The sequence below is a fragment of the Pelodiscus sinensis genome, chromosome 4 (assembly GCF_049634645.1).
Source record: "Pelodiscus sinensis isolate JC-2024 chromosome 4, ASM4963464v1, whole genome shotgun sequence".
Taxonomy (NCBI): domain Eukaryota; kingdom Metazoa; phylum Chordata; order Testudines; family Trionychidae; genus Pelodiscus; species Pelodiscus sinensis.
In genome coordinates, this window is record NC_134714.1 from 5,581,517 (window position 1) to 5,590,138 (window position 8,622).

The following is an 8,622-nucleotide window of genomic DNA, read 5'->3' on the forward strand; positions in this document are numbered from 1 at the left end:
TTGCAGAACCTCCACACACTATCTTGTCAGTGGTTCGATTATGTCATTAAAGATTGCTCTTGAAGCTCTTCTGAGTGCCTGTGCTGAAGAAGTTTGGACCTGACAGAACATGTTACAACTTTGGAGAGGAAATGTAACACAATTGACATGCCTTTTGTCTGGTTTTCTGGAGCAGCGTTACTCATTACCCTCGCATGGACTGTATGTCACCCACCTTCCCAGTCTCAGAGGCCAGGTCTACATCACAGACCTTTATTGATATAACTGCATCATGTGGGGGCATGAAAAATCCACACTTCTGAGTAATGTAGTTATGCTGACCCAACCCTAACGGCAGCATGTTGCCAGGAGAGCTTCCTCCATTGACATATCTACTGCCTCTCGCAGAGGCGGGATATCTACGCTAATGGGTGAATGCTCTCCCATCAGCAGAGGAACATCTTCACTGATATTCTGGAACAGCTTTCCAAGGAAAGTAGTCGTGGCAAAAAATTAACCAGTTTCAGGCATGAGACTGGTAGGTTTATAGAGGAGATGCATGAAGAGTTTCTGTCTTGGCATACAGCCCATCCGCTACTGGTATCCGTGTTTAAGTGTGGACTTGCCCTGAGGTAAAATACCATGTTTGCAATTGCATGTGGACTAAAGTGTGGGAAACCATGAGACACTTGCAAAGATTGAGGTAAGAAACAGGGATCCTGTCTGGACTGGCCTACAGGTTACAACCAGATGTCCCAAGTTGTGAGCCTAAAGAAAATACTGACTTGTCTGGACAGTTCTTTGCATCTGTCAGCCAGACACCATGTTTAATTTCATGCTGCTTTTCATCCAGCTTTGCTGGAAGAGCCTGTCATGAGTGAATGACAGAGCAGGCTACCTGACAGGCCACTCCTAGTAAATAACTGAGTCAGTTTCTAGGAAAAGTACTTTACTTTTCTTCAGGGAAAGGAACCTCCCAAAGCTAGACAGAACAGTTTGGAAATGGCTGAGGCTTACCGGTAAAGGTTAACCAGTGGGGGCTGGAGCAACCATTCCCTGTGGCAGGGGAGGCTGCTTCAGCCCAGTGGAGGACAGGGGTGTTGCCCCACCCTCCTCTCCTTAATTGATTAACCCGTTAAACTACATGTTTAATGGGTTAACCATTTAAATGGGATTTTACATCCCTAATTCACTAATACATTCTCTACCATTAATACTTTCTCTCATTTTGCTGTGAGCTTATATATTGTTTTCAGAATATATAATGTTTGTGAAGCACTATATTGGCAAAGGAAACAATGGCTTTAACTATTTATTTATGTAGCTGTATAATTAGTGAAAGCATTCAAATCAGGAAATTATGCACCAATTTATGTAAAGTTAATCTCATGAAAGCAAACAAATTACATTTAAAACAGGTCACATGCAAAATCTGAATGAAACCGAGAGCTAGCTAACTGAGGCAATCTTCATAGTTAAGGTATTAGTAATTGAAAATAGAATTTTTATGTGCACTGTATCATCTGCTTTCAAGAACAGCGTGGTGAGAAAGGTATAGCCTTGTTAAATATGAAGGCTGCGTTAAAAGTGGTCCATTTAATGTTTGTCGATTTTTTTTTTTTTTAAATGGGAATTCCATCTAGTGTATCTTTTCTTCATCCCTATCATTCACTGTGTTCTAACAACGGGCTATAGTCAATGTGGTCTCTAGTAACATTCTTATATTTTTCAAACCATAAACTGATTTAGCTGTGCCAAAACACAGTACGAACGATCCACATTTCCCCTTTTTCTCTTTTCTGCAATGTGTATTGAGAAGCAATCCTATTGCAGGTTCATACTATTTTTCTGGCTCATCTTGATTCAGTCTCTTTTAACATTCGCTTAGTTATGTCAGTTTTGAGGTCTGTACTTGATTTGGTGATTCTGCTCTGTGAAGAAATCCAATTCCAGACACATTCCATTTTTGTGGCACAACCAACCTTTACACTGTTTTAAGTGATGATCAGAGGCAGCTGTATACCAAATGGGATGGTCCTAGTTCTTACCATTTAGGAGGAGTTCTTGATCGAACAGACAAAACTCTAAAACATCTAGTTGATTGAGCAAGTCACTTTATGTGTGGGTAATGACTGGAGATGGGGTTAATGGCCAATATATACGGAGAAAAGTTGGTGTCATCTTGAACAGAGGTTGGCAGCTGACTTAGGGAGGAATTATTAGAATCTTGTTTTATATGGGAGACTCCCAGGATTCTTCAGTTGCCTGTCCCAACACATGCCTTCTTTCTTCTCATCCAACATGTCCATCCTTAGGGGGAGGATTGGCTACAATGACATTCAATCAAATTGTCGTTACATAATTCACTTGGAAGAGACAACTGTGAAATGGATGTTGAAGAGGGAGGCAGCAGAGTGCTACAGGTCCTTCTGAGTTCTATATAGGGTTTGGACCAAGCTTAAAGCCATAGTAGCTGAGCATCTTCCACTAGTACATTAAGCATCTGTCATGTGTTCTCACTCTCTCCCCAGGTAAAACAAAAAACAGGCCTATGTAGCACTTTAAAGACTAACAAGATGGTTTATTAGGTGATGAGCTTTCATGGGCCAGACCCACTTCCTCAGATCAAATCTCCCCAGGTGGTGTGTGTGCAGTGGAGTGCCTTTTAATTTATATTAGAGAAGGTGAAGGGTGGGGGGAGTGTGTGCTGTGAATTTGGAGTGGAAGGTGGTGAGGTTTGTGATGGTCTTTAGTTTCTGGGGGAATTGATTCTACAGTTTTGGGTGGGCTTCAGAGAATTCTCTTGCACAAATGAGCTTTACCCTTAGGGTGTGTCTACACTGCAGGGCTTAACTCGAAATAAGCTACACAAATTGAGCTACATCAACTATGGATCTTATTTCGAAATAGGGAGCATCTACACAACACCTATTTTGAAATAGAGCACTCGTTCTCCGACTTCCCTTATTCTTCGTACAATGAGGGTTACAGGAGTTGGAGTAAGAAGTCCTCCAGCTTGACTATTTTGACACTATTTTGCAATAACTGCCTGCTGTGTAGACATGAACTAAGTTATTTCAGAATAGCGCTAGTTATTTTGAAATAGTGTTGCAGTGTGGACGTACCCTTATTGGGGAAAGTTCCATCGGGTCCAGAGGAGAGACGTTGTCAACCACATCTTCATCCTGGAACTGTAGTTGATCTTTTGCATGCCCTGGTGCCAGGCCATTGAACACCTTAAACACAAAAGCCAAGTCCTTGAATTTGGGCCATGTTTTGCGGGAAGCAGCATAATAAGGATCAACAGATCTGACCTGATTAGGTGCCAGTGATGCTGAGTTGTGCTGCAGCATTCTGTGTTAGATGAAGTTTTCCAGGAACTAAGGGCTTCGTGCATTCTGCAGCAGCTACCTAGTTTATCTTGTGCCCAGAAATTCCTATCCCTCTGTACGGAGTAAGTATGTTGGGATTTGCTTGGAATAGACTGGAATCTCTAAAAGATGAAAGCAATTGGTCAAATCATATTGAAGTTAAGGATATTCTACTGTGCAACTTCTTTGAAATGTAATTAGTAATTAACATTTAGCCTTCTACATTCAAAAAATAAACAAGCTTGACTAACGCTGTGATTTTACATCATGTGCCATTGAAAACTAAGCAATCTTTTACGAGAATTTAAAATTAGTCTAGTGCTATCGTGCTCATGGTATCCATGATATCTGAGTGCCTCACAATCTTTGGCTACGTCTAGACTGGCATGATTTTGCAGAAATACTTAACGGAAAAGTTTTCCTGTTAAAAGAATTTCCGCAAAAGAGCGTCTAGATTGGATGATTTTGCACAAGAAAGCCCCGATCGCCATTTTAGCCATCGGGGCTTTTTTGCACAAAACAGTTCTTTCCTGTCTACACAGGCCCTCTTGTGCAAGTATTCCCGAGTGGGAGCATGAAAGTATTTGAGCAAGAAGCACTGATTTTGTACATTACAAAGTCAGTGTTCTTGCGCAAATTCAAGCGGCCAGTGTAGACAGCTGGCAAGTTTTTGCGCAAAAGCAAATGCTTTTGCGCAAAATCTTGCCAGTCTAGATGCAACCTTTGTGTTTATCCTACCAGCACCCCATATAATGAACAGAAATAACCTCCACCTTGAATTTAAGTATACTAATGTGTAGGCTGGTGAATGTTTATTTCCATATTTATAAATGCTTTGTGACCAAATGAAGTCACACCAATGTTGTTCAGATAACTTCTGACACAGTAACTACAAACAACTGTACCTGTACCACTGCCAATACCCCATCGCACAGAGGCTGTGCCTAGGGAGCAGTAATCTGCCACAAAATTGAACATCTGGATTAGGTTTGTCTGCAACTAACATCTTTCTTTTCAATTTAGCGCACAGTTCTTGAGTTTATAAACATACTAAAAGATTTATCCAGTGTTGTTCGAGATCTTAACTTGATTAATGCTTTTTTTTTTTTGGGGGGGGGGGGGAATGTCCATGTTTCATTTAAATCATTGCTCTGGAGTGCAGCTGGGGCTGAGGGGTTCAGTATACAGGCTGGCCTGGAGAGAGAGGACAACCCCAACCCTCTCTCACCACAGCAGTTTGGGGCCAGGTCAGAAGCACTATGACCCGCTGCATCCCTAGGGGGCACAGATCAGGGGGTGCATATCCATCTGTGCGGCAGATCCAAGTTCATCTGTCCCCTGTGCTCCCCAGCCAGACAGAGGAATGTAGCAAACTGTGCACTGTCCCCTTGCTTCCTGCAAAGGGGAACAGCCAGCAATGTCCCTGTATTAATGGGGGGATTCTGCCAACCTGCCCTCCCTAAAGGACACCTCGACATGAGAGGCTTAGGGCTGGGGCAATCCTGGGTGGGGGACACCCCTGGCCAGCCCCTTTCACCTGCCTCGTGATTGTCTCTTCCGTATGGTTTTGTGAGAAGCAATCCCATCCCAGGTGCATCCCATTTTCCTGGCACCACCAAGCCCTGACCTTGCTTTAAGTTATGAGAAGAGGAAGCTGCGTACCGAATTTGGTGGGCCTAGCTCTTACCAATGAGGAGAAGTTCTTGGACAGACAGACCCACTCAACTATACACAGCTTACACTAAACCAAAAAGTCCCATCTGTAGCCACACGGTGGTGCTGGAAAGCTGCTTTCTGTGCCATTGTGTGGGAAGGGAGGTTTAACCCTGGAGGAAGCATGCATGGGAGCGTATCCCACAACCAGCATAACTACTTGAGGGTCGTGGCAGAGCGTAGTCGTGGGGTGTTGCTTTTAAATATTGTCGCTGAATTCCATGGGGGAGGAAAGCTCTAGACCCATTTGCCACAAACCGCCTTTTAGCTGGTCTCTCAGCCACATCTACCCCACAAAGTTTGGGTAGTGCAAACTGCCTGAGCATACAGCTGCTGGCTTGTGTGTCAGACTTGTGCACACCTGGGTGCTTGCACACACCACGGGTGCTTGCGTTGTAGCAGAATGCTGTGCGTCAGGGTTAGTTATTTCAGCTAACCATTGTCCCCGGTGCCATTGTCCGGCCTTGTGGGAGACCAGCAATTCACCGAGAATTGAGGGGTCACGTCACACACACCACTTTCCTCATCCTCTAATGCTTTCCACAGCCCATAATTCGTACAGCATTTTTTAAAACTCTCAGACCTGCTTGCTGCTTTTTGGTCTCCACCATTTCTCTGGGAGATGCATGGGCCGCGCAGAGATCAATGTGATTCTGATGGCCAGGGCTGATACAGGATGCACAATTCTCCTGTATTTGTGGGGCTTCAAGGAGTAATGCTACCACCAAGGTTTCAATGAAAAAGAAGCAAAGATATTCAAGGGCAGGAACTGGATGCCGAGGACACTGTGTGTTGCAGGGGTGGGGAGCCAGGTTGTGGCTCCACATGGTGGATTGCTGTGCCTGGACCCAAGAAATGGACTGATTGGTGAGATTGCATTGTAATGCAGGTTTGGGAGGTGAAAAGTTATGTTTGTGGATCTGCGGACTGAGTTGTTTGAGCTGATCAGTGCAGTGACAGCAAAATGAAAGCTGCGCTGACAGTGGAGACACAAGAAGCACCCCGGCTCTGGGAGCTCACGATGCCAAATTGTGATAGTGTTTCTCCAAGTGTTCTGCGGGCCCATGCTGCTTTGTTTACCTAAAGGCTGCGTCTAGACTGGCATGATTTTCCACAAATGCTTTTAACGGAAACGTTTTTCCGTTAAAAGCATTTGCAGAAAAGAGCGTCTAGATTGGCACAGACGCATTTGCGCAAAAGCACTTTTTGCGGAAAAGCGTCCGGGCCAATCTAGACGCGCTTTTGTGCAAGAAAGACCCAATCGCCATTTTCGCCATCGGGGCTTTTTTGTGCAAAACAGTTTTTAGCTGTCTACACTGCCCCTTTTTCCCGAACGGGAGCAGCATAGTATTTGCGCAAGAACACTGACAATCTTACATTAGATCGTCAGTGTTTTTGCGCAAATTCAAGCGGCCAAAGCAGACAGCTGGCAAGTTTTTCCGCAAAACTTGCCAGTCTAGACCCAGCCGTGGAGCTGCTACCACCTTTCCCGAAGTGGGCCTTTGGCACATTTTGAGAAACACTGCTTTAAAACAGAGAAAGCTATCCTGTGTGTTGTCTCTCCTCTCCCCCGCTCTCTAGAAATGTAACACTGCAAGTTGGGAGTCAATCATCCCTTAGAAGTGTTCTTGGGCACAGCCTAACAAGGGGCCAGCACGTGCCTACACACCATCCCTTATTAGAGTAAGGGATCATCCAAACAACATATTTGAAAATGCAGTGTGATGACTAATGCTTTGATAAAGATCTTGCTTTCCACAAAAGTAGTTTCTCTGTAGCAGCTCACTATGTAAGGGGTTGTACTCAGAAGGATCTTTGCTCTCTGGGAGCTCTGAAGTGCTGACAGAGCATAAATATAAGGGGAAATAGAGTATGTTGTCCTCCACTGACCTATTTTGGGTAAGGAGGCATCAACTCAAATGTGGAGCTCATGTGTCTCTTTCTTTCGGTAAATCAGGTTCTGTTGTTCAGGAAAAGGTGAAATGTATGAGTTGTCATAACATCACTCGAACTGCCTATTAGCTAACACTAATAACTGCCTAACCCTACATCAGGCATGTCCAAAGTCCGGCCCGCGGGCCAATTGCGGCCCGTGTTCCGGTTTAATACGGCCCCACAGGTAATTTGGCAATATCTATCTTTTATGGCCCCCAACAAATCCATATGTATTGAGATGAATACATTGTAAAATCTCAGTTAATGTCAGTTGGTCTAAATCAGTTATAAATATATTTGGACACAACATGTATACTTGGTGTTATGTTCCTGTTCATATTTTTTTAACTTAAAAGTTGACAGACAACCTTTATTACCAATAATATGTAATGTACTTTACAATGTTCCTGACATATATTTCAGCTTCCTGGATTTTTTTTTCATCTGGCCTTCAGATATGAAAGGCAGAGTGATTTAACACCTGTTTGGATTTGTCATCCATGTGACAAAATGAAAAGTATGCCGTTTGCAATAAACTTTGCATAAAATAGTTAATTTGCATTTAATTTTAATGGTTCAAAGAATGTCAGGCAAAATGGTCGGCCCTCGCGCATGTTCACTTCATCAAATCTGGCCCTCTTTGAAAAAAGTTTGGACACCCCTGCCCTACATGCTTTGTTAGTCTGTAAAGTCCTACCAGACCATTTGTTGTTTTTTTAGTTTATAATAGCTTTGTTTAGGGTTAGTTTCCTTAGCACTACTTTTATAGTAAAACTCAGCACTGGTAGATGGTTTTTAGAGCACTTTTAAAAGTATAGGTTGAATTTCTCTAATCCAGAACTCTTTCGTCCAGAAACATCCGTCCTCCAGACTGATTTTAGTGAGCCAGATGTTCACTTTTCAGGGGTGTGGCCAAGTTTCCTGCTGTCCCATAAAGTTTGTTTCCAGCCACCAGTCCTAGCTCTCAGTGTTCTGTGCTGTTATTTAGCTGGAATGCATCCCTGTTTTCTAACAGCGCAGTAAGGACTGGAGGTGTTGGCAATGCGGCTGGACAATATGGACCGGACAATATGGACCGCCCCTAGTCCCGAAAATTCTCTCCTTCGGAACCAGTCGGTCCCGAGGGTGCCGGATTGGAGCGGTTCAGCCTGTTCTGCTCTGAACACACAAACAAGACTCCCTCCGGGAGCCCCGGCCCATGTCTGCAGGGGGGGAGCGAGGGACACGCCCGGCCCATGTTCTGCAAACTACAGAGCCGGCTTTGACCTGAGTGCGGGCGGGGCGGGGGGGGCGCCCTCCCGTTCAGTTACCCGGGGGGGGGGGGGCCGTTCAGTTACCGGGGGGGGGGGGGGCGCCCTCCCGTTCAGTTACCGGGGGGGGGCGCCCTCCCGTTCAGTTACCGGGGGGGGGGGCGCCCTCCCGTTCAGTTACGGGGGGGGGGGGCGCTCTCCCGTTCAGTTACCCGGGGGGGGGGCGCCCTCCCGTTCAGTTACCGGGGGGGGGGGGCGCCCTCCCGTTCAGTTACCGGGGGGGGGGCGCTCTCCCGTTCAGTTACCCGGGGGGGGGGCGCCCTCCCGTTCAGTTACCCGGGGGGGGGGCCGTTCAGTTACCGGGGGGGGGCGCC

At 45.4% G+C, this 8,622-nt stretch overlaps 1 long non-coding RNA gene across 3 annotated transcripts; it reads right to left on the reverse strand.

Moving 5' to 3' along the window:
* Nucleotides 1-1,278: 1,278 nt before the first annotated feature.
* LOC112545403 (uncharacterized) lies at nt 1,279-8,269 on the reverse strand. Of its 3 annotated transcripts, none has more exons than XR_012903241.1 (3): nt 6,954-8,269; nt 3,105-3,472; nt 1,279-2,306 (listed from the first exon to the last, which is right to left on the reverse strand). It is a non-coding gene; the product is annotated as an uncharacterized LOC112545403 (long non-coding RNA). The 3 variants fall into 3 exon arrangements; XR_012903240.1 differs by lacking the exon at nt 6,954-8,269 and having other exon boundaries at nt 3,105-3,215; nt 3,294-3,863; XR_003088867.2 differs by lacking the exon at nt 6,954-8,269 and having other exon boundaries at nt 3,105-3,868.
* Between the last annotated feature and the right edge of the window lie 353 nt (nt 8,270-8,622).